At 38.5% G+C, this 25,768-nt stretch overlaps 1 protein-coding gene across 2 annotated transcripts in view; it reads right to left on the bottom strand.

Moving 5' to 3' along the window:
* Positions 1 to 25,404, bottom strand: part of LOC134844354 (transformer-2 protein homolog beta-like) — a 183,245-nt gene extending 157,841 nt beyond the window's left edge. For both annotated transcript variants that reach the window (XR_010162678.1, XM_063860999.1), the window contains exon 1: positions 25,395 to 25,404. The gene's annotated coding sequence lies outside the window, so the exon portion shown is untranslated. The remainder of the gene's footprint in view (positions 1 to 25,394) is intronic.
* Between the last annotated feature and the right edge of the window lie 364 nt (positions 25,405 to 25,768).

Below are 25,768 nucleotides of genomic sequence, written 5' to 3'. Positions count from 1 at the left end.
CCCATTTCTTATATGTATTTTTAAATTTCATATCCATATGTTGTCACAAATACAACCTAATCTACTCAATTTTTTGGGACCTTGCAGGCGTTCAAAAATTGCAAAATCTTGCTTTCAAAAAGGCCTTCAAAAATTATTGCAGAATTTTTTGTGGGTATCTTTACCTTTATAGTGCAACGATCGACTTTTCTCAAATTATGGTGCGGCCACCTGGAAGGTGGGAAAATTTAAAATTCGTTTTTTTTTTCCAAATTAGGTGCCTCAAATAAGCTTCAAAGCGTGATTCAAGATGCAGTGAGAAAACCCGAAAACTTCTCTAATATCGAGAAAAATTGGTTGTAAAGTTTCGATCTTAAAGCAAAGATTGGAAACTCAGTCAGAAAAAATTAAGTTTTTCCTAATGGTAATACAATAATAAAAGCAAGTAAACTTTTCAGAAAATATCCCGAGTCTCCGAGAAACGACCTAGTTTGTTCTTATCAAGAATCTGGTCTTCATTTGAAACATTAAAAAAATACCAAATAAAAATTGAGGAATTTATAAAAATTTGTTTCGTGTTCTCTATTGTTTTATCGAAATGATAGTACTAGAAAACATAAGGTGCAGCTTGCCCAGAGTCCGGATGATCTGGATGCCTAAATTTGGTTAGTTTTAGATGGCCGAATGTTAAATTGATGCAATGAGAGTGCATATAGAGTAATCTTGTTCTATTGTCACAACATTCTCTCCATCCGCGACTTCCTCGCCGACTTCGAAGTGCAGCAGCTCATGTTCCAGGCCACAAAATAAAAAACTGATGAGTCAACTCCGCGCTGAAATAAACATAATTTGAAGTAATTTAGACAACCATTTATAGTTATAATTTGAAGTTTTTTAGACCACCATTTATAGTTTTGAACAAATTTAACGGAAAACTAAAATTTTCTAAAATTTTTGACCTTCAAGCTATAAATATAGTTAGGGCAAATTGTTGGCCTATATCGGTGACCTTGAGCACTTTAATCGATCAAATTCCTGAGTAATTTAGCTTAATTAGCTTTTTGTAAACCGTTTTTACGTGTGGAAATCAGTGATAAATGAAATCCGACGTCGAATTGAGCACCTTTAATTAAATTAATTTTGTTCAAATTCGTTGCTCTTATGACCATATGGCATTAACTAATGTTCGAAACAGTCCTTTTTATCATTAAGTAAAATTTTGCCTTGCTGTTGACGTTTCATGTGTCACTTTTACTGAAAAGTTGCATCGCAGTTCACTGCTGACTAAAAACTGTTTTGAAGTTTTGGTCTTGAAGTTATTCAAAAAATTGGGCAGCAATTTTGATGCCTTTTCACTGCCGTAAGGTCATAATTGCTTCAAAACTTTTAACGTTGTCGGATAAGTTCATTAAAAACGAAAATTATAGTTGTTAGGTTAAACCCAGAAAACGTAGCTGCAATCGGAAAAAAGAGCTTGCAAAGAAGCATCTAGAGAAGCTATTTTGTTTCCTTTATAATTTATAGTTCCGACTTTTGAAGACAACGGAATATTTATGCTCGGTGTGGTTTTTTTACACAGTCAGTTTTCGCCGATCGAAATAATAGTTTTCAACAAAATTTTTTATACCCCATTGAAGATATCGGCTTTCTGATTTCAAATTTAAAAAGATAGCTTACCTCCGATTGTTTTTTGTTAAGTTCTGGGGGTTGGACAATTGCCAAATTGGCTATGATCTGGACTAAATTATCGGCGCTTTTAAGAATTTATTCATATTGCTTAGAGCGTAACGCGAACTATTGTTGCATGGTGAATTATCCCGCACATTAAAATCGTTCCAAATCGAGTTGAGGCTGGCTAATTGGTCGTATTAATTTCGTACGACTCAGAGTTTCACACTTGACTTTGTCCAAATTTAATAGGCGTTCAATATTTTCTTTTCTCAAAAACTATTCGATAAGAATTTATATCAAGAACTATTCGATAAGGACAGTCGGAACATTCAGGGCTTTGCCCTGACATATGAGCAGTCTTGTTTGCACTAAATTGATATTATTAACTCGCCTTTTGAAGAAACCGGAATATTTAAGCTCGGGGTGGGTTTTACATTCAGTCATTTTCGGCGATAAAAGGATTAATTTTCAACAAACAATTTTTTACCCCTTTTTATCCCTTTAAACATTGGTGTCTGAAGATGGGCTCTGGACTAATTTATGCGCACTTTCAAGACTTTAATAATATCTCTGAAAACGCAAATTATATATGCGTGGCGAATTATCCCACACTATAAAACCGTTCCCAATTGATTTGAATTATCAATTGGGAACGGTTTTACTTTCGAAAGTAATTGGTGGTATTACTTTCGGATGACTTATTTTTTTACACTTGATCTTTGGTATTGCCCAAGCAATTATTATTTTCCTTATTTTGTTCCCCCAAAAACTGTTCGATACGATAAAGGGGCAGGCGGAACATTCAGGTCTTTTCACTGACTTATGAGCAATCTTGTTTTATTAAAAATCTTGTCATTTTGTATCCCAAATTGTTTTGTTCGATAAGGTAGAATTGTTTATAAAGTTGAGTTTGATCGTGTAAAATGCATAAGTTTATCGACAATTTGTTTTGGGCTTGTATGCATGGATGACTGCTGGCTCTAGCAACGGATTGAGATGAATTCGTTTCTTCCTTCAGCAATTCGGCATTCAGTCTCGTCACCCTTTGTTACTAATTTATTTCAAATTTTGGCCGAACAATTTTTTTTGGCGTCAGTATACGCTAATTTTATTTGTCGGTTCACCAAAACACGTTTTGTGCAATCAGAATTCAATTTTCCACAAACTGCCCAAACTATAATGAAAAATTCAAAATGAAAGAAATCTCCATCTATTAAACACATTACGAGGCCAAAATGTGCAATGGATAGGAGCACAAATTGGTGTTTGTAGGTTATGGAATCCAAAGACAAGTATTTGAAAACGTAAAAATTGTGTCGGAACGATCCAAGAGAATGAAAGAACAAACAAAGAACAAAGTAGCGTCCTTATTGCGGAATTCGCTTACAATTCACAAAATACACAGTTTGGCCTCGTGATGCATTCAAGACTTAAATAGTAAAAAAGCATATAACAAAGCAACAAACCAATCGTTCTAGCGAGATTGATCTACCTTTTGATTTTTGCTTGGAACTTGCTTCTTTTTAATAACAACAGCTAAAACTGACCTTGAGTGCTTTTGAAAATGCCCAAATTTGGATTGAAGTCTTTAAAAACTAACTATCTAGAATAAACTTATTAACTTGGACTAATGATTTTTTAATGCACGAAAGGTTGGCCGGCAGAGTGATGACCGATTTGGAAAATGTTAGCTGAATTCAGAAATGGTTTGTTTTGTTGCAAAATTGTCTTTCCGAGCAGTTTTGAAACAACGTTTTACTTTCACGTTTTTGATCAGACGCTGTCTTTCCGAAAAGTTTGAACCTTGTTAAAAGCCTGCAGAGGCATTAAGATGATAAAACAACATCGATAATAAAATCAAAACCGAATGACCAATTTCGGAAAAAAGTTCAGAAGGTTCCATATCCAAACTCACCCCAGTTAAACGTCAAAAAATAACATGTTAATTTTTGCCAATATTTCAGACCAAAAATGATTCAGGCTCAAAACTTCTTAAAACGCATGAAATTATCACATATAAACCATTCGAGCTCTATTTGATCAAAATATTGGATTGCGGTCGCAGATCTTGCGCCAGTTCTCTTGAAAAAATGCACAAGCATGTAGATCGATCACGTCACAATAAAAAACTATATTTTCAAAACTTCAATTAAATCGAATTTTGGACTGTTTCTTTAAAGACAATGTTTCTGATCAATCAGATTTTAATTCGCGTCAATTTGCGTGACAAGCCGTACTGCTGTTTTTTTTTCATTGTTTTCATTTTCCATTGCATAGCACGTACGCACTCAGCAAAAAAATTGTGACCAAAATTTGAGCAAATTTGATTTTTTACAATACGTTGTTTTTGGTTTTTTGCAAAAAAATAATAGGGACGATAATTGCGATATACCACTTACTGTTGCTGATCAAATAGTGAATTAAGAAAAAATGAAAAAATGCATATAATACAACTTTGAACTATAGTTGCATATTAGCATATAATAAAAGGACAGTAGCCGAACGTATACACAGTGCGTCCCGGAGGGTTCGGAGCAGGTTCGAAGCCTGCATAGGTAACCGCCCTGCTAAAACTCAAGCATGCGCCGAACTTGACGGGACATAAATTTACGCTCCGCAACCGGTTTTGAACCCCGCAATATAATTTTTTCTGTTTTGCTTAGCTATTTAAACTAGTTCAAAAAACAGTCTTAGCCGACCTTGACTGACAGGTTTCCGTCTGTCAATAAAGCCGTGTTTTGCCAAAATGTGCCGCACTCTCACGCTAAAAATCGATGCTGTTGAAGGTTGTCAAATTAATCAAATATTTAATGCAATTTTTTGAACTTCGAGCCAATTAAAATTCTTCGAATTTGTTTGCATAAATTTATAATCGAAAAACATTTTTGGGTGACAGCTTTTCTCCAGCACAATTTGGTGCCGCAACCCATTTTAGAGAGCTATATTACGACCATTGGTGATTAGCAGCACAGCGGGAAAACTGAAAGCCACTCTTGAAAAACAGAACTCAGCATCAACCGGAACCATTGAAGCCCTCTTTCAGACAGTTAAGTGACACTAACAGTAGTGTCGCCAGAGAACAAAAACAGTTTGGAGCGCGCGTCGTGGAAGACCGTCAGTGTGTTGGACTAGAGGACCGTTTTACGGGTACAGCGAGTGTTACCGACAATCCTGTTTGGGGGCGTCTACCCTGTGTGTTGGAACGACTACCCTGTGTGTTGGACCGACTACCCAGTACGTTGGGGCGACTACCCAGCGTGTGAGAGCGAGCAAGCCAGCAGTTGCCATTGCTGAGTAAAACACAGAAAACTGTAGGAAACACCCAAACCCAGTTTTTTGCTTTTTCATCGGGAGACTTTCAGAAACTTTCGAAGATTTTTTCTCCGTTTCAACCAATGAGCTTAACTATACTACTTATGTGATAAATTTTTAAACCTATTTTAATTTTTCTACTTTATTGCTCGATAAATGTTAATGATGCTGGCATGGCAAAACACGGTCAGATACAAGACAATTTTTTCTGAAAATTCTGTGCCAAAATTTTGAACCCTAGTACAAAAGCAAGTGCCTTAGTTTTTTTGTGAAATTTGAGGTCAAGATTTTGGAACCAGTTTGTTCGAGCCTGATAAACGTCCCGTTATCAAAAAACAGCAAAAAAACTGAAATTAAAATCAAAAATGGACTTTCTAACAAAACGTAACGCCCTCGAAAGAAACATTTGAAAATTTCAGTCTAATCTAAATTTGAAAAAAAAACCAGTCCTATAAATAAGTTTGAGCTCCGGCGACATCAGGTTTACTCCGAGTGGTTAAAAGGAATTGGACTTAATTTATACGACGCCCCCTAAATCTAGCTGAAATTTTTCGTGAAGTAACTAAATCCGCCGCGTGCGTTTTTTCGTATAAAATCATTAAAGAATTTGTTGTCGGTGCAAGCTCGTTGCATCACGCTCTAGAAAACCTAACCGCGTCACTCCGTATAAAAACTGGTTGATACCAACTTAGCCATACCTGGTCTAAGTTTCAACCCGAACGCCGTTAATCCCCGTAAAACTGTACGACACTAATTTGAGTCACTTTTATAAGATCACTCGAATATCGTGACTTGGCACGATGTCATAGACAGCTCAGTTAGTAGGCATCGCAGCGAAACTTCAACACTTTGACCAAAGTTAAATTTGTAGCTATCCTAAAACGTTATTGCGCAAAAATTAAAGCCATCGTGTATTGTCAACGCACCGGAACTGAAGAAACGTTTGAGAAATTAGAAAGTTCAGGTATTCTAACCATCAGTATAGTCGATCAACTGACATCGCAACGTAAAGCTAAGGATAAGCGTTTGCACAAACAGTACCTCGCATTACACCAACCCAATAAATTAGAAATCAAAACTTTCCGAATCAATCGCAGATACAGAAAAAAAACTCAAAATACTTGTTGCTAAGACTCAGAGGAAAAATAGATTGAACAAGAAGCAACAGGCTCTCTTTAAGCAACGCACTCTCAATTTAGACACATTACAGCAGGTATATAGGTCTTTAGCCCAGAAGCTTGGTCTTGTAGCATTGTATAAATTGTTGCACTTATATTATTGCTTTAATGTCGTTTCGGTTGTTTTTGTGTTGAATTTAGGTTTGATACGTCCCGCTTTTTAATTGTAAACGCACATCGTAACATTTTGTCATAATGAATCAGGAATTAGGCCGGAAAGTCCAAAAGCTTCTTGAGTCTCGACCTAATTTGGAAATTGAGCTCCTCAATATTCAGAAACAAATTCAAGAAGCCATAGAGAACAAAAACGAAGGGTGATTGCTGAGAATTACACCAGGAATGCAAATATATTCCTTAAAAAAGCTTTTTGTTTCAAAACTGATGAGATAAGTGAAATGGCGGAAAACGTTACTGGTAGAAATAAGATTTACGAGGAGTTGGAACAGTGACTTGACCTGGTGACAAAAAGACACGATGAGATATTTCCGAAAGCTATAATGTGTGTAGGATCTGAAGAACTGGTAAGGTTTGTTTCGTCGCGTTCGGGGGAAGTGGCTTCGTCGAAGGGTTCCAAAAAAACCTTGAAGTTCACATCGGTCTAGGGTCTCAGGTCAGAGTAAAACTGTCTCAATAAATTCCAGTCAACGGAAAAAAGAGTTATTGTTGGCTAAATTAACAACAGAAGAGATGGACAGACAAAATGAAGCGTCAAGGCGCATACTAGAAATCAAGCACCGGTTGGAAGAAGAACTACAAATTGTCGGGAAGATTAGAAAAAAAAATATATTGAAGCTAAAATAGCTGAAGCTGAAATGGAGATACACGCTCCGACTATGTTAACCTGTTTGCTAGCTCGGTGAGCTCTCACAGAAAAACAGCAGATAAACGTACAGAAACTTGGATGGATAGTGTGCCGAGTTTGAATCCAGAAGTGACCGTAGCAAAATCGGTCGTATACACGTCTGGATTGACTATGGTTCCCTATAACGCCCCGGTGGATGTCGATCCTGTGTGTTACGTCCAGTTAGGTGCCTTGTAATTTACGATGATGCATGGAGCTGAATTACATCCCGTGATTCATAAATCTCTTCGCCAGATTGCCGCCAGCAATAATACTCCACGAAATTTCGGCGAATATGTGTCGAACTTGAATCAAGATATAAGACAACCACACCGGTTTTCAGATGCAAATCAGTGGGTTAATGCTAAACTGCCATGTCTGCTTATTTCGAAAAAACTCCATCACCTTCGTATATGAATATACCTCCTCATACTGCAGTTGTTTCGGCAGTTCCCCCTGTAGGTCATCCCACCTACTTCAGTCAGTTTTATAACCCGAAACCTCGCGTCGTGGTTCCCTGCAACTGCAACACCGACCCCCGCAGTTTGCAACCCTTTAGTTTTGAATGAGTCATCTTGCCTATTTGAAGCAGTAACATCTGTTGCCCCACCGAAATCCTTAAAATTCCTCTACAAAACTGGTGCAGCATTTTACTATTTCAGTCCGCCAAACGAGCAAGTACCCTTGTAACCACCGATTGCGTCGGATATTACTTGCTCGTTCGTTCGCTAGCCGCACTTTTCGAATCCGGCCGCATCGTGCGTATACCAATCTGTCTCGAATTATGTCAATCCGCCATCGCAATTGGTAAGCGTTCGAGGCTTAGCCGAAGTCTTGGCATCGAACAGAAAGGATCCATCACTCGATTGGAAATTTTACAAGTTTATCCGTTGGAACGGCGTGAGTGGATAGGTCAATTTCGAAGTGCGGTTGATTCGCAATCAACTCTCTCGGATGAAGTCAAGTTGACGTACCTGAAAACATTGGTAACTGGAAAACCTAAGTTGGCAATAGCGGACTTCGCGTATTCAGGTCGAATGTACAGGGATGCACTAAGAGTCCTTGAACGAAAATATAGGCAAACTCAAACCGTCGTGAGCGCCCACCTCGAAAAGCTTAACGACGTTCCACCAGTGAAAATGCACAACTTGGAAAGCATCATTAATTTTGCTTGTGTTATTTCAGGTCTCATTGGTGTGTTTCGATTGTTGTCATATAGGCACGATCTGACAAAAACCGCCAGTTTGAATCAAGCTTTTGAAAAATTGCCGCCGAACATGAAGGAGTCTTGGTCAGCCTACCACATGTTCCGTCATTGCCCAAAGGCTAGGAAATGCACTAAAGCTGAGTTCGAAAGCACGCACAAAATCCTCTTGCATGGTGCAGACCGTATTTTTTCTCCTGGAAAGGAAGAAAAAGAAGCCTTTTACCGGAAAAACTTAGGCGGATAAATCAACGTTGTCTTGTTCCAGATCCGTGCAGGATCTTAAAGGTCTTATTCAGGTTATTGAGCTGAGTGTTTCATCTAAGTCAAAAACCGATAACACCCTCGTTTTGTGTGATTCCGAGAGCAATCACTCCTGGCTTTCCGCAAGCTTGGCCCGCGGCCTGAACTTGTCTGGGGAAAAGTTGATTTGACCTTAAATAGTTTTGATTCAACGGATATTATTGCGACTGAGTTAGTCGAGATCACACTACCCGCTGACATAATTAACACCGATTATACCTTCAATGTAACCGCTAACGTAAATTGAAATTAGTGTTGGGTCTCAAAAATTCGATAATCCAGCCCTTCAAAAAAATATCCATACCTTATACCAATAAAGCCAGTTCGGTATAGTTATTCGGACATCGAAATGGCAATTGGTCAGGATATACGCCCACTTGATTATATTCACGATGCAGATCGGAAACTCTCATGGCTGTTCGTCTGCCGGTAGGATGGGTTTTGAGTGGCCCACTTGCTTCAATGTCTGGGTTGTTGTCAACATCTTTCAAGTACAATACCGAAGATGTTGAACTTGTTAGCCAAGTTAAAGCGTGGTATGAGTTGAAAAACTATTGCACATACAAGCAAAATGATGCTCGTTCTGCAGCTAATCAGCGAGCGCATAATTTTCTTGAATCAACAACATACCATGGTGGTGAACAGTAATGGGTAGGAATGTTATGGGCCGATTCTAGCAATTCTTTACCCAACAATTACTACTCAACGCTGGCACATTTCAAGACGGTTGAAAAACGGCTCGACAACAATAGCCGTTTAAAGAGAAAATACACTGAGACAATAAACAAGGACCTCGATAAAGCTTATATCATTTCGGTTAAAACGCACGCTCCGCAGCTCCGCAGCTCCGCTCCGCCCTTGAATGGTATTTACCCCACCATCATGTTCTTAAACCAACAAGCCAGGCCAGATTTGTCGGGTTTTAAATGGCGCGTCAAAATTCACGGCCAATCGTTAAACCATTCTTTGCTCGTTGGACCGGATTTATTGCAAAATTTGGCACACATGTTAATGCGCTCCAGCCAACATCAGTTTGCCGTCTCTGCGGACATCGAGGTTATGTTCCTCCCGGTTGGAGTACCCCCTTGTGATAAACCTTCTTTGCGTTTTTTTTGTGGCGCGAAGATGCCACATCGGATGTGGAAGTTTCCAGTGTACCCGGCATGTTTTCGGTACTCGGTACTCCCCGACATGCGCGAACTTCTTACTTCGGCGAACAGCTAGGATAACGTTCAAAATTTTCCAGAAGCATCTAAATTAGTACTTACTAGGTTTTACATGGATGATTACTCGGATGCGTTTAAAAACCACGATGACGCAATGAGAATAAGCAAGGATCTGGTGAATCTCCTCTAATTGGGAGAATTCCGTCTCACCAAGTTTGTTAGCATTGTTTCTGCAATTGAAGAGAACTCGAACCCTTCATTTGATGTAAATGCAAAATTAAAGGACCTTGCAAGTGGTAGTGACCACTTGAACCCGCAAGTTTTTGGGTTGAAGTGAAGCCATAAGAGTGACTCTCTTGTTGTTAGTCGTGGAAATAACCGTGAGCTCCAAACAATCGTTACGCAAAGAATAATCTCAGTTTTGTTTCATTGATCTTCGACCCTATTGGTTTGGTTGCTCCCTACACGGTAAGAGCCCTCCTGCTTCCTAAAGACATTTGGTGCATAACTGAGCAAGAATGGGATGATCCCTTACTAGAAGCGATCCGGAAGCAATTCATTGAGTGGCATTCAAGTCTGTTTGTTTTAGGAGAAATGGTCATTCCACGGTGCTATTTTAGTATTCCGTTTGATCGATGTGAGCTCCATATGTTTGCGGATAGCTCGCAATATGTGTTTTTCGCGGTTGGTTTCTTTCATGACTGGATTATTGAAACTGAAAAACTGAAATTGCGTTTGTTTTTGGTAAATAAGAGTAGCACCATTGAAGCTTTGTCTAGTCAGAAACTGGAATTGCAGGTAGCCTTGCTGGTATCTAGCTTGAAGGAAGATATACTCCGGGGACTTTCAATTGATGTAGACCGCACGTTTTTGTGGACCGATAGCACCACGGTGTTACAATGGCTTCACTGAGTCGATATATTAACGGCTTTCGTCGCAATCCGTGTTTGTGAAATAAAAGAACTCACCACTGTGGATCAATGGTTCTATGTAAATATTAGAGATAACCCCGCAGACACTGATTTGCTTTATGTTGAGGTTTTTGCCGAAACATAAGCACTTCCACGGGCCTACCGCTCAAATAACAGATCCGCCTGAATTAGCAATTGCGAAAGATAAATTGTTACTTTCGGCTCAATCCGAATGGTTCCCGGCTGATGTCAAACAACTTCAATCTGGAGTATCCGTTAAAAGTTCTTATCTCATTGCAGGTTACTCACCGTTTATTGCCCCCGGTGGCATCATTCGTTCCACGGGACAGATTCAACGCTTAGCCAGATTAGTTTTGAAACTAAGCATCTCATCATCTTAGATTCTTGTCACTTGTTGGTGAAATTGTTTCTGAGGCATCTGCACTTTGGCCACAACCATCAATACTTGGATTATTTGCGGTCCATAGTACATATGGGGTTTGTGACGTTGAGTCTGCGAGCGGCCCTCTCTGCAATTGAAACATTTTGTTTTGTTTGCAGAAAACGCAAGGTAAGCACGTTACATCCTACGATGTCAGACCTTCCTGTCAAACGCCTTGGTTACCGCAGTCGGTCTTTCAGTTGCTGTGTGTGGATTATTTTGGTCCGTTTTACGTGATTATTTGCCGCAGTAGTGAGAAAAAACGGGATTTTCTGTTCGCCTGCATGACTACCTCTGCCGTGCACATCAAAATTGTTCCGGTTATGGTCATTGGCTCTTGCATCAAGTGTTGTGTGGTCAGAAAACGGTACCAACTTCGTTGGAGCTGAGAAACAACTTATGTGTTGCGTACAAAGTTGGAGTAGACATGCTCCCGCAATGTTAGTTCACAAGGGGATTAAATGAAAATACAAACTTCCTGCTGCGCCGCATCATGGTTGGTCTTGGGAAAGGTTAGTGTGAAGTTGCAAACGCGTCTTCTTCGCAATCATTGGAACTCGCAACTTAGAAGATGAGATATTGTCGACCAAGTTTTGTTTACTAGAGCAATTGTTAAATGCCCGTCCAAAAACGCCTGTTAATCCCAATTCAACTGAATGAATTGGAAACTTCAACGCCTAGCCGTTTTCTCTTGGGTGAGTACTCTGTTAGCTTTCCGTCGCTAACATTTGATGAAAGTCTCGACCACCGAAAGCGCTATGTAAGAGCACAAGCTTACGCAAATGCTGTTTGGCAGCGTTGGCTGAAGGAGTATGTCCCTTCCTTAAACAAGCGCTCAAAGTGGCATGCGAACCGCGATTAGCGAACTGGCGATCTCGTCTGGATTGTTGATCCCAGCAGCCCTAGTGGTGGGCACTACCCCTTAGGTCGAGTAACTGCTTTAAACTACGGCAAAGATAACGTCGCTCGCTCCGCAACCATTAAGACCCTATCGGGCCAATTAGTAAGACCCCTCGTTAAATTTGCTCCGGTTCTCACCTCCTCGTGGGGTGAGGATGTTGCTGAGCAAATAGCAAAATAAGAACAAATGCATATAATACAAGGTTGAACTATAGTTGCATATAATACAAGGTCAGTAGCCGAGCGTATACACAGTGCGTCCCGGCGGGCTCGGCGCAGGTCATTTCCTTTTTCAAACTTAAATATGCACCGAACTTGACGGGACATAAATTTACGCTCTGTAACCGAGTTCGAACCCCCCAAAAAACCTCCTCTGTTTTGTTTAGCTATTTAAACTAGTTCATAAAACCGTCTTGACCGAACTTGATTGACAGGTTTTTGTCTGTCAATAAAACCGTGTTTTGCCAAAGTGTGAACGCACTGTCACCCTAAAAATCGATGATGTTAAAAGTTGTCAAATTAATCAAATAATTACCGCAATTTATTGCCTTGTGAGCCGATCAAAGGCCCGAAATATCTTCGAATTTTTTTGCATAAATTTATAACCGAAATACAATTTTGGATGACAGCTTTTCTCCAGCACAGCTTTTTAAACTTATTAAATACCATTTAAAACAGTTATTAGTTTGTTAAAACATTGAAGTAAACAGTGATCATAGCGCAAGAAACCGGTGATTCTTTAGAAGAAACAAAATCAGGTTGTTCCGAAAATTTTGACAGACAAACGCATGGCAGTGAGAAAAAATTTTAAAATACTGAAAATATCTCGACTTAAATACTTCAGACTGAGTCATTCAGACAAAAGTCTAGGAAAGCATAATCAATAACACGTTAAAAAGCTAACTTATCAAATTTTTGCGTTTTGATTGCATTTACTCTTCTTTCTATGAACAAATTGTATCTGACCACAAAAAATGAGTGCATCTTTTTGTATCATACTTACAATCTACTCCTTCTTGAAATTTAATTTGCTTCGGCCACACTATTTTAAATTAATTGAGGAAATTTTTCCAAAAAAACAAAACCAAAAAACAATTTTTCATTAACACTTTTTAGTGCAAAACGCTTGGGAAGCAATGCGCTGTAATATAAATGAAGAGTGCCTATACTTTATTCGAGACGATCTAATTTTAAGTATTCAAAATGATTTTGATCAAATTATTTCATTACTTTTTTGGAGTCTGATTTTTAAATATTTAAAGTAAACTCAATTTCAAATTTTTTCGTGACATGTCAGTTTTCAATTTTTTTATAGACGTGTGGTAGCAACTTCAAAGTTAAATGCTGCAATAAAAGTGTCGCTAAGAAAATAGCAGTATTTTGAAAATACAAAAAACAGCTTAGAAAATTAAATATACAGTAATATACTAACGGATTGCCAAAGATAAAACTGTTAATCGTCATTTGAGCTTTAATTAATTATTTTTGATATGCTGAAGTTTATGCCTTTTCCTACGTCAAAAGTTTTCAAAAGCTTCTGTGGCTGAAAAATTTATGCCTCTCTCCTTCGCCGCTATCTCTGCCTCACTTCTCCTATCTCTCTCTCTCTCTCTCTCTCTCTCTCTCTTCAAAAAGTATTGAAAACTACAGACAGCCACACAGTAATACCATACCGGCTGTTTCATTTAGTCTCCTCGATTCACAAAATCCGTAGACTTTGAAAAAGCCCGATTTAGCCACCTTATCCGTCAATAGACAGCCTGATTTAGTCAACTTATCCGTCATTAGACATTCAAGAACTTTTGCCACATTTGATGCGTTAATTTTAAACATGAATAACGTTTCTAAATTGAAGTCGTTGCAAAAAAACCAGGTATTCGCGATCGAAATAAAAACTCTTATGGCCCGTGACAAAAATTTCATGAAAAAATTGTCAGTCTGGCAAGCAGCCGCCGTGTTTAAAGGTCGAAACGTTTCATCAACTGCAGTCATATTGATTTATCTGCAGCTGAATCAAACTCGGGTGGTCAAAACAGCGTATCATACAAATTTATACTATTAACAAAATGTTTATCTCCAATTTCATAAAATTTCATGGAAAAAAAACTAAATTGAATCAAAATAGCGAATTAAGCAATTTTTCCTAAACTAGAGAACTTTTTATTAAGCATTTTTTGACACCCTGGAGTCAAATATATCAAGTTTTTTGCCATAGTTTTTATCACAAAAATTGTATGAAAGTAGCATATATAGAAATGTGTTAGTCAGTACAAGTGATAGCCAGTACGCACATGATTTGAATTTGGTGATTTTTGCCAGGTTTATTATTGTTCAAAAATTATACAGAATTAAAAACAAGCTACTTTTTTTGAGAGTTGCTAGAAAAATAAATTTAAAATTTTTATGGTTAAATAATATGTCTTTCCCTTTGTTAGGTATAACCTAATCTTAGCATATTTCTGGATTTAATCTTCGAAAAGTTTGCCTGGACTTCAAAGTAAACGCAAAACATCAAACTTTTTTCAATAAAATGTTTACTTGAGCTCAGAAGCGAATTTGCATTCACAAAGAGCAAAAAAATACGGAAACTATTGAAAAAATGAATATTCATGCAGGTTTTTAAACCAAATGTCATACCCTTAGGTATCCGTAATGCTAATATTGAATCCGAACGGATTGACAAGGTAAATATGAATAAGGAGGAGATACGACAACTGGTTCGTAAACTCTTTATTCAAGTTCTAATGATATTAACTAAACTCTTTGTTAGTTTTGTCTCCAAGATCAATTGACTAGCTCGACACAGTGAGCTTAAAATTATTTATATAGTACATTGCAAATCCGGCCCGATGACATTCCCCCTCGCGAAAACAATAAACAATTAACAAAAATTAGAGTTTTAGGTCCCTTTAGGACCGGTGTTTTTACGTCCCCGTGGGACGGAATTGAGTTTATAAGTAGTTTTCAATTTTTAGTAGTCATCGGATCTTCTTTGTTTTGTTTTTCTTGATGTTCCTCGAGGTCAGCCTTGCCCTGTTCTACATTTTGTAGTTTCATAACAGATAGTACTTCTAAGTCCGTAGATGATTTTTTGGGCTTTCCGTAGGCGATAATAGATTGACAACATGTATACTGGTTGCCTTGTCTTTTGGACGAAATGCGTCTAAGAATTTTATGCAGGCCTGGTATTTTGATGACTTTTCGTGGAAATCCATTTCTGAAATCAGGCTTTTCCGACTTGGCTTCTTTTCCGGATTCGTCGTTAATTGATTGCTTGAAATTCTCTCTATGGGCGAATCGATTAAGAGTTTCTTGGTTTGCGATTGTATTGTGTCCTCTACTGCGTTAATGGGGATTGGATTTCCCAAAGCGCCGGCAAGATTCGAACGTCTGGCCCGGTTTGTTTTTCGTGTCGGTTGTTGCTTTATTGGTGCTTGTGGTTTTTGTTTTGCGCTATCTGGTGTTGCCTCCTTGTTGATTCTTTTTGGTGGCGGCGCTAGTTTTTCCGATGTTGACTATCCCGAATTGTTTGATGATACTGATGTGGCACTCTCTTCCCATCTTGTTTTCGAATGAAATTCCATACCTCTTGTCGGAGTTCTTGTTGGCAGTCGTCCCCCAGTCCTTTTTCCGGTTGCCTTCAGCTTTGATGGGCTACTTTGTTGTGCCTTGCGTGTCAGCTTCACGGGTAGTCCTGCCGCGTCCTCTTTGAACATTGGTTGTCTGGGGACACTTGGGTTCTCTCTATCTAAAAAACGTAAACAAGGTCCTGCTCTCCGGGCGGATTTATATGCCACATAGTCACTGAGTGTTGAGGGACGACATGGACCGTATATTAGAGGGTTAGGTAAGAATGCAAAATCACTGTTTCATAGCAACCGTGGTTGTTTCCCCTTCGTTTGGAAAGGTTGGTGTGAAGTTGCAAGCGCGTCTTCTACGCAATCATTGGAACTCACAAGTTAACGGATGAGGTATTGTCGACCACGTTTTGTTTACTAGAGCAATCATTAAATGCCCGTCCAAAAACGCCTGTTGATCCCAATTCAACTGAATGAATTGGAAACCTCAACGCCTAGCCATTTTATTTCGGGTGAGCACTCTGTTAGCTTTCCGTCGCTAACATTTGATGAAAGTCTCGACCACCGAAAGCGCTATGTGAGAGCACAAGCTTACGCAAATGCTGTTTGGCAGCGTTGGCTGAAGGAATATGTCCCTTCCTTAAACAAGCGCATGCGGATTCGAACCGCGATTTACGAACTGGCGATCTCGTCTGGATTGTCGATCCCAGCAGCCCTAGTGGTGGGCACTACCCCTTAAGTCGAGTAATTGCTTTAAACTACAGCAAAGATAACGTCGCTCGCTCCGCAACCATTAAGACCCTGTCGGGCCAATTAGTAAGACCCCTCGTTAAATTTGCTCCGGTTCTCGCCTCCTCGGGGGGTGAGGATGTTGCTGAGCAATTAACAAATTAAGAACAAATGCTTATAATACAAGTTTGAACTATAGTTGCATATAATACAAGGCCAGTAGCCGAGCGTATACACAGTGCGTCCCGGCGGGTTCGGCGCAGGTTCGAATCCCGCCTAGGTCATTTCCTTTTTCAAACTTAAATATGCGCCGAACTTGACGTGAATAAAATTACGCTCCGTAACCGAGTTCAAACCCCCCAAAAAACCTCTTCTGTTTTGTTTAGCCATTCAAAATAATTCATAAAACTTGACCAAACTTGATTGACAGGTTTTTGTCTGTCAATAAAACCGTGTTTTGCCAAAGTGTGAACGCACTGTCACGCTAAAAATCGATGTTGTTAAAAGATGTCAAATTAATCAAACAATTACCGCAACTTATTGCCTTTTGAGCCGATCAAAGGCCCCAAATATTTTCGATTTTTTTTGCATAAAATTATAGCCATAGTACAATTTTGGATGACAGCTTTTCTCCAGCACAGTTTTCTAACTGTATTAAATACCATTTAAAACAGTTATTAGTTTGTTAAAATGTTGAAGTAAACAGTGATCATAGCGTAAAAAAAAACCTGTGATTCTTTAGAAGAAACAAAATCAGGTTGTTTTGAAAATTTTGACAGACAAACGCATGGCAGTGGGAAAAAATTTTAAAATACTGAAAATATCTCGACTCAAATACTTCAGACTGAGTTATTCAGACAAAAGTCTAGGAAAGCATAATAAATAACACGTTAAAAAGCTAACTTATCAAATTTTTGCGTTTTGATTGCATTTACTCTTCTTTCTATGAACAAATTGTATCTGACCACGAAAAATGAGTGCATCTTTTTGTATCATACTTACAATCTACTCTTTCTTGAAATTTAATTTGCTTCGGCCACACTATTTAAATTAATTGAGGAAATTTTTCCAAAAAACAAAACCAAAAAACAATTTTTCATTAACACTTTTTAATGCAAAACGCTTGGGAAGCAGTGCACTGTAATATAAATGAAGAGTGCCTATACTTTATTCGAGACGATCTAATTTTAAGTATTCAAAATGATTTTGATCAATTTATTTCATTACTTTTTTGGAGTCTGATTTTTAAATATTTAAAGTAAACTCAATTTCAAATTTTTTCGTGACATGTCAGTGTTCAATTTTTTTATAGACGTGTGGTAGCAACTTCAAAGATAAATGCTGAAATAAAAGTGCCGCTAAGAAAATAACTTTTTTTTTGAAAATACAAAAAACAGCTAAGAAAATTAAATACACAGTAATATACTAACGGATTGCCAAAGATAAAACTGTTAATCGTCATTTGAGCTTTAATTAATTATTTTTGATATGCTGAAGTTTATGCCTTTTCCTACGTCAAAAGTTTTTAAAAGCTTCTGTGGCTGAAAGATTTATGCCTCTCTCCTTCGCCGCTATCTCTGCCTCCCTTCTCTTCTCTCTCTCTCTCTCTCTCTCTCTCTTCAAAAAGTATTGAGAACTACAGTCAGCCACGCAGTAATACCATACCGGCTGTTTCATTTAGTCTCCTCGATTCACAAAATCCGTAGACTTTGAAAAAGCCCGATTTAGCCACCTAATTTGTCAATAGACAGCCTGATTTAGTCACCTTATCCGTCATTAGACATTCAAGAACTTTTGCCACATTTGATGCGTTAATTTTAAACATGATTAACGTTTCTAAATTGAAGTCGTTGCAAACAAACCAGATACTCGCGATCGAAACAAAAACTCTTATGGCCCGTGACGAAAATTTCATGAAAAAAATGTCAGTCTGGCAAGCAGCCGCCGTGTTTAAAGGTCAAAACGTTTCATCAATTGCAGTCATATTGATTTATCTGCAGCTGAATCAAACTCGGGTGGTCAAAACAGCGTATCATACAAATTTATATGGTATTTTGATGACTTTTCGTGGAAATCCATTTCTGAAATCAGGCTTTTCCGACTTGGCTTCTTTTCCGGTTTCGTCGTTAATTGATTGCTTGAAATTCTCTCTGTGGGCGAATCGATTAAGAGTTTCTTGGTTTGCGATTGTGTTGTGTCCTCTACTGCGTTAATGGGGATTGGATTTCCCAAAGCGCCGGCAAGGTTTGAATGTCTGGCCCGGTTTGATTTTCGTTTCGGTTGTTGCTTTGTTGGTGCTTGTGGTTTTTGTTTTGCGCTATCTGGTGTTGCCTCCTTGTTGATTCTTTTTGGTGGCGGCGCTAGGTTTTCCGATGTTGACTATCCCGAATCGTTTGATGACACTGATGTGGCACTCTCTTCCCATCTTGTTTTCGAATGGAATTCCATTCCTCTTGTCGGAGTTCTTGGTGCCAGTCGTCCCCCAGTCCTTTTTCTGGTGGCCTTCAGCTTTGATGGGCTACTTTGTTGTGCCTTGCGTGTCAGCTTCACGGGTAGTCCTGCCGCATCCTCTTTGAACATTGGTTGTCTGGGGACACTTGGGTTCTCTATATCTAAAAAGCTTAAACAAGGTCCTGTTCTCCGGGCGGATTTATATGCCACATAGTCACTGAGTGTTGAGTGTCACTGATATGCCACAGGACCGTATATTAGAGGGTTAGATATGAATGCAAAATCACTGTTTCATAGCAACCGTGGTTGTTTCCCCTTCGTTTGGACCCACGCTGTATGTGGTGTGTACGTTAGGATTTTCCCATCTATAGTTTTGTATTTTTGCTCAAATATTTTTGGGTCTTTCACTTTCGTGGCCAATCTAACTGTCTTTCTTGCAACTTGTTCTATTTTCTTTTTTTATATTTTGATCGGTTTGATGATGTAGCCCTTTATATCTTAGGTTTAGTTTTTTGATTTTCTAACGCTGCCGCTCTTCTATTTTTCACACACGTGCTAGTGCGACGGGTTCAAGTATTCTGTGTTTGATATTTACTTCATCCTCAGACCACCTCTGCAGATCGTGCATAATTTCTGCTGGAATAGGTGGATGAATCAGGTTTTTCCGATCTAAACAAGCGTGTTTAGCATTTTCCCAATTTAAATTATATGGTGAACTATTGGTTGTTATGTTTGAAAGTGGTGTGTTAGCTTTCCGGCCATGTGCGCTTCAAAAGTTGTGATTTGTGTCACTTCGTGTGGAGTTATCCGTAGTGATTTAATTGTTTCCGCCTCGCTTGATGCAATTTTGAAGGGTGTAATTCTTGGATAGAATTTCATGACTCCGAGTCACCGTTTTAGCGTTTGGATCAGTCGTTCCACGACACCTATAGATCTATGGTCATCCACCGGGCGAACAGAAGTTTTATGTTACTTGATTTGCAAAATAGTTGGAATTTTTTTATCGCGAAATGTTTGAGCTTGATCGCATCTTAACCGGCGGGGTACCCCATTATTAGAAGAATATCGTTGCATAAACTTGAATGCAACATCTGCTGTTGAGTCCGATACTACCTTAGCCGTCGGGAATTTAGACCATTTGTCTACTGCCACGAATATGTACGCATCTTTATTTAACTCGTCGGGGAGCGGTCCCACAAAATCCAGTTGGACCTCTTCGTTAGGTTCAACTACCGTTTCCATTTGGACTGAATGTTGTTTACCAATGATTGGTTTTTAATTGGTTTGAGTGGTACATTGGCGATATCCTTGTGCCATTTGTACTATTGTCCTGTATATAGGCGGAACCAGATGTTTTGGCAAAGGTCCAGCATGGCCGCAGATCCGGGATGAGTGAGATGCAAGCTGTCCAGCACTGTTGGTCTGAGTTGTGTGGGCAGAACTATCCGTTCGTCGATGAGTAGGCAATCGTTTTCACATGCAATCGATTTCATAAGTTTTATCAGTACTGGCCAAAAGACAACTTTAGCGATTCCCAGTCCCGCTTTCTCACAAAATTGAGGAGTGGCCTTAGGTTTTTGTCTTTTTGGGTTGCCGCGGCGATGAAGTTCACCCCCAATACTTTCCGGAGGTTTTTTTTGCACAGCGGTGTATCTTTTTCCTCTGTGTTGGTCTCACTGTCGATTGTGGCGACGATTTCATTTACAATAATTTCGTGGCTGGCCTCCAATTTAGTTGCTGACATAGTGGGTGGTTCAACGTTTGGTTGTGTTTCCTCCTGTATCGTGATGTTGGGGTTCACGCCGCTTAAGCAGTATTCGTATGTTTCCCTTGTTTCTATTGAAAGGTCCATTTGGATGAGGGCGTTTACTGGTTCTGTTGTTGTTTGAGTGGATGTTGTTGTTGTTAATTTTATAATCGGAGCCGTCATTTTACTGTGTCCTTCCCCTGAGTCCCTGAACACTATTTTCGGGAAAATTACTGGTTTTCTTTTTATTTTCTCTCTCGCGTCCTTGACAGTGGCTGGTTTTTGTTTCGTGTCTGATTGTTTTTTCTTTGGTGGTCGTTTGTGCCAAGGGGGTCAGTCAGACCTTCCTCTCGGTCTGATTCTCCTTGCCTTAAGTCTTTGTTTCTGTTCTCTGCTGGTGAATTCCGTTCTCCTTTTTGCTGTTTTGGGATAAAACCTCCCGTAAATTCCTTCATGTTTTGTTTCTTCATTTTGTCTGGCGGTCTCTCGCTGTATCGTTTTCGGTTTTTGGCAAGTTGATTTTTTTTGTTTTGAATATCTGACTGATTTTGAAACTGAGATGTGAGCTAATGATTTAACTTAAGAGTTAAATGAGCTTTGAGTCTTTGACCGCTTATGCAATGAATGAAATGATTGGAATGCAATTGAGCGTTTGATTGACCTTTTATAGTCCCCTTACTTTCCGCGCGTTTTTTGATCAGCCGATAGGGCGCTAGTTTCCTATTGGCTAATTGGTTTAAAATTAGGTTGTCGATCGTTTCAAGATTGTTAACGAATGAGTTGATTGACACCACAACGATCTCTTCATCATACGCGCTAGGGGGTATTGCAATTCCAACGGGAGTTCGGGATACATAGTCAAATAATCCCATTTTATTTTCTGCCAAATGTTTGATATCAAAGTTAAAAGGAATTATTCAATCAATCCACCTCGTGAGCTACTTTGACTTGTTTTAGATCGTTTGCTGGCGTTTAATGCACTGATTGAAGCTTGATAATCAGTAATGTCTCTGCAATTTTTTCCATAAAGATAGTATTTGAAGTGTTCTATCGCTCATTCGACCCCCAATAATTCTAGCTCAATTGATGAATATTCTTCTTCTGACGAATTTAGAAATCTTGACGCGTATGCAATTGCTACCCACCCCTCTTTCGTGTTGTGTTCTAGGGCCGCGCTGAGTCCGTATGTAGGTGCCTTACATACTACACGTGTATCAAGGTTTTGATCAAAATGTTCTTTTTGAGTAACTTCTGCGACTAACTTTTTAATCCTTTGGAATGCGGATTCATGATCAGTCAACCAAATACGTGTTTTGTGCTTGTCTGAATTCTCAAGAAGAGGACGTAGTGCCGCAGCGGCTTGTACAAATGTGGGAGATATCTTGTAAGATGATGTATTGATCCCATGAAACTTTTAAGTTGTTTGAATATTTTAGGTGGGGAAAGCTTTTCGATAGCGTCTGTGTTTCTTGGTAAAGGGGTAGTCTTTCGCTATCAATGTGAAACTCAAGCCATTCAATTTGTTTGCAAGCAAACGTACATTTATCCAATGATATCGCGAGATTTTGTCAGACTTCGATCAGTTTGTGGAGGACTTTTTCCAGTGTATCTTTATCTTTTTCTACTGATCCTTTTGTAATAATTAAGATGTCTTCTAGATACGCATATGTATTTTTACAATTAGGTAATGTCAGGTCAATTGCTTTCTGGAATTCTGTCGGCATATCTGTGAGGCCGTAAAATCCAGTTTGGAACTGTTATGTTCCAGTGGCGTTTCCTCCAATGAGACTAAAATTGCATTGATCGAGGTGCGTATCATGTGAATATGCGTATCGTAAGTCAAAGGATGAGAACAATGTTTGTTCTTTTGGGTAGGATTTTATAGTTTGCGCGATATTATCGAGTAATAAATCGATGTTCGGCATCTGGTACTGGTTTTTATGAATGAGTTGAATAAATTTCTTTGAATCTAATGTAAGTTTGACCGTTTGATCTTTTTTTTACTGTTTCTACAATCGGACTGATGAATTGTTTGTCGGAACGTTTTTTCAATTTTATAATATGTTTTTGGTCGGTTCCTTAGTTGAGTTCGTTTTCCACCCTTTCTTGTAGGTGGATTGTAATACGTCGACCCTTTTGTTGAATCGGTGTAGCGTCTGGAATAAATTGTGTTTTCATAACATGGTTTTTGACTTTCTGATTCCAACACAGAAAATGGTGAAATTATCTTTTAGCCATTGTTTTATTTCCGGATGTGATTTTTCTTCTTATGTTATATTCAAGATCTGTTTATAATGTGGTTTTTCTTGAACTAATTTTATTCCGATGTTTGGGAGCAGATTATGACGGAGAATGTTTGCTTTTTGATCATCCACCACAGTAAATGGGGCCGATTCCATAGTCCAACCTCCGGATTTTATTGCTAGAAATATTCGTCCTTTCGGGATGATAACTTTTCCATTATAGCATGCTAGATTTCGTGCTGTATCTTCCGGCGGGATTTAAAAAAAATACTGGATTTACCAACTTGGTGTATTCAACGTGCCGTCGTTTCATTTGAAATTGACATTGGACTCCCGGAATTCGCGATAGCAAGTATTTCAGCTGATTTTGTTTTGAGTTTCACAATTGATATTTACCGTTTGTTTGGTGCATCTGCCATTGCCATCATAGAGTAATTATATAGTTCCTCCCATCCGTTGTGTGAAGTGAATTCAGCAAAAGCAACTGGGTCGTTAATTTCGTTTTCGTGTGGTTGACTTTCATTGACATTTCTCGATGCGTCTATATTGTTATTTTGAAGAAATTTTACACGATCTGAACAACCGACTCTCGCAAAGCGTCCTAGTTTTGCACATTTTGCGAAAAATTTATCCCAGGCTGGACATGATTGATGATTGTAGATGGTTAGGGCTGAAAAGTGTTCCACAATTATAACATTGTTTTTGAGAAGTGTAGTTCTGCGGACCTCTGTTGTGATTTCCCCTTGTGTTTTGGTTTTGTCCACGGGAGTAATTTCCTCTATTATTGTTCTGGAAATTTATAGAAAGTCCGCCACGACCTCCTCTGGGTTGGATGTAGCCCATTGGTTCTTGTTTGATTGTCACAAGCGAGGTGGTTCCGTTTGGATTCAGTTTCATAGTTTTGCAGTGTTCGATGCCCTTTTCACGTCTTATTGCATATTCGTATGCTTCTTGTGGCGTTCTTGTTTCGGCTAATAGCTCCTCGGCAATTCTTTCTATTTTCATATGAGCGGTGAACATATCACAAACCCATTCATCCTCCTTGTCTCCAAAGTCTGCGCGTGAAGCTAGATTCACCAGATTCGCATGGAACTGTTTCAGTGCTTGATTTTTTCTTGGTTTACGGCAGATAAAATTGTATTTTTCGATTGCTATGATTCTTTATGTGATGAAAATGTGTTCCAAAACTTGTTTTAGTTGTCTTGTCGTTGTCGTTTGTATATTTAGTCCTGGACGTTTTTGTTGAACTTGTCTTTGTCTTTCCATGCCTAGACATAGAAATAAATAGCTTCGTACTCTCGCATCCGCCTCGTCCCAGATTACTGAGTTGCACATAACGCCCTTGTCTCTTGCTTTTTGGCATCTATTTTCATTTTTTCGTTGTGCATCTGTTTCTCCTGGTATTTTGACTTCCAAGATTGATTCATTTGGCAGAACAATATCAGGTTTTTCACGTAGCAGATTTTGAATCTCTATTCCATCTTTTGCTAATACTGCAAGTTTTACAATTTCGACCTATTTACTCCATTCTAGCCGGGTCTCCGCTGATGCTTTTTCCCCCAAATTGAATTAATGCTGAGTGGGTTTTTGTAGATCCTTAGGTATGCGTAATGTTAATATTGAATCCGAATGGATCGGCAAGCTAAATGTGAATAAGGCTGAGAGCATAAATAAGACAACTGGTTCGTAAATTCTTTATTCAAGTTCTAATGATATAAACTAAACTCTTTGTTAGTTTTGTCTCCAAGGTCAATTGACTAGCTCGACACAGTGAGCTTAATAATATTTATATAGGACATTGCCAATCCGGCCGGATGACACCAAAATTGCTGTGATGCACTAAAAATTTGAACAAATTTGTATTTCTTGAGTTTCAAACCAATTCAAGAAGATTTTTGAGGGGAAAACTTGATTGAAAAACTGATTGTTATAAATTTCCTTTTATGATAATTGTCTTATAAGGATTTTTTTCATAAAGTTCGTTAATGAAATTGTATGATAGGGTTTTTTACCTGAACCTCAAACTTGGAAGTGTTTTTATGCGTTTATGCCAAAAGATTGAAGTTAGATAGTGATTACTGATTTAAAAAACTGCCAGTGCTTCGTGGTGAAAACCTAGGACTTCTTTTGTGTTGATGTTTTTATTTGTCTTTCAGGATAGTTTTCGGGTTGTGTTAGTTATTTTCCCCCTATTTTCCTTTTCAGAAACTCAACTTTAATTGCCATATTGGAATATCATTAAAACATTTTCCAAAGTATAACTTCAATAAAAATGGTTCATTTATGTATCACGTAACCCTTAAATAGTGAGTGATAGTATAAAAAATATGAACGCGCAAATTTTAAAATCCAATCAATTTTTGACATTTCTGAAAAACCTTATTTGCAAAAACCTTACTTGCAAAAACCCTACTTGTCAAGAACCTTACTTGCATAGGAGGGAAACACTTAACAAATTCCAATTGGGAGAGGGCTTAATTAATAAGAACTGACATCAATTTTATATTATAAGTTTTGCAAATTTCATACAAAAGTCCATTTGGAACATCAAAACATTGAAACGTGATTAGTGTACAGCCCGCATGAAAACTTTGGAAACTGATCAGCGTGGTATTGAGAGGCGGATACGTAACCACTTCACCACCGCTACTCCAAAAATAATTGGTTCCAAACCCAACAATAACAGTACATAAAATCAAAAAAAATTTGCTTACGTTTGACATGCGTAATATTAAAATAATTTAATAAGGTCAAAACTGAGCTTTTTGGGATTAAAATAGGAATCAAATCCTATTTCAACGATCATATTCAATTTTTGTAAGCAAACCTTTTTGTGTAGCTTCTCAAAGAAAACTGTATCGGCCGTATTGATTGTTTTACTGTCGGTGTTTCAACCGTGTTTTAAAGGTCGACCAAAACTTTTCACGGTTGTAAAAATTGACCAAAAGTCAATTACAAGTGCGGATTTAGGGGAGGGGCACCCCCTCTCAGAAGTTCAACCCTTTTTTCAACCAAAGGGTCGTCCTTTTGCTATTAATATATGTCATCCATCTTTGGACGACCAACTCTAAAGTTTTCCTGAAAGTGCCTTTGGAGCCAATATATAAAAATTA

The sequence above is a fragment of the Symsagittifera roscoffensis genome, chromosome 4, assembly GCF_963678635.1.
Source record: "Symsagittifera roscoffensis chromosome 4, txSymRosc1.1, whole genome shotgun sequence".
Lineage (NCBI taxonomy): Eukaryota > Metazoa > Xenacoelomorpha > Acoela > Convolutidae > Symsagittifera > Symsagittifera roscoffensis.
This window is presented reverse-complemented; position numbering and strand designations above follow the sequence as displayed.